This window comes from Lipotes vexillifer, unplaced genomic scaffold, assembly GCF_000442215.2.
Source record: "Lipotes vexillifer unplaced genomic scaffold, Lipotes_vexillifer_v1.1 scaffold802, whole genome shotgun sequence".
Taxonomy (NCBI): Eukaryota; Metazoa; Chordata; class Mammalia; order Artiodactyla; family Lipotidae; genus Lipotes; species Lipotes vexillifer.
Genome location: NW_006790237.1, coordinates 711442 through 711686, shown reverse-complemented (window position 1 = coordinate 711686; position 245 = coordinate 711442). Strand labels below are relative to the sequence as shown.

Sequence of the window (245 nt, the reverse complement as noted above, 5' to 3'; positions counted from 1 at the left end):
TCCCTACCAGGGTCCCGAGACTCCATTGGGACCATTCTTGGGCCCATTGTCATGCAGAATGACTTGATCTCTAGCTCCCAGTGACCTGGGCACAGGATCAGCCCTTTGCCCAGGTGTCAGGGTCGTCTCCCTGAGAACCAGCCCAGGGCTGACTCTGATCACCAAAGAATCCTCTCCCTGCCAATCAGACTCCTCCGCCACGTGCACCTTGCTCACTGCCTTCGTCTCCTCTGCTCCCTCGGTTC

The 245-nt window shown here is 58.4% G+C and overlaps 1 protein-coding gene across 1 annotated transcript in view; it reads right to left on the bottom strand.

Annotated features, from left to right (window-relative positions):
- NUCB1 (nucleobindin 1) overlaps positions 1-245 on the bottom strand; it is a 20127-nt gene that overhangs the window by 2164 nt on the left and 17718 nt on the right. The gene's annotated exons all lie outside the window — the stretch shown is intronic.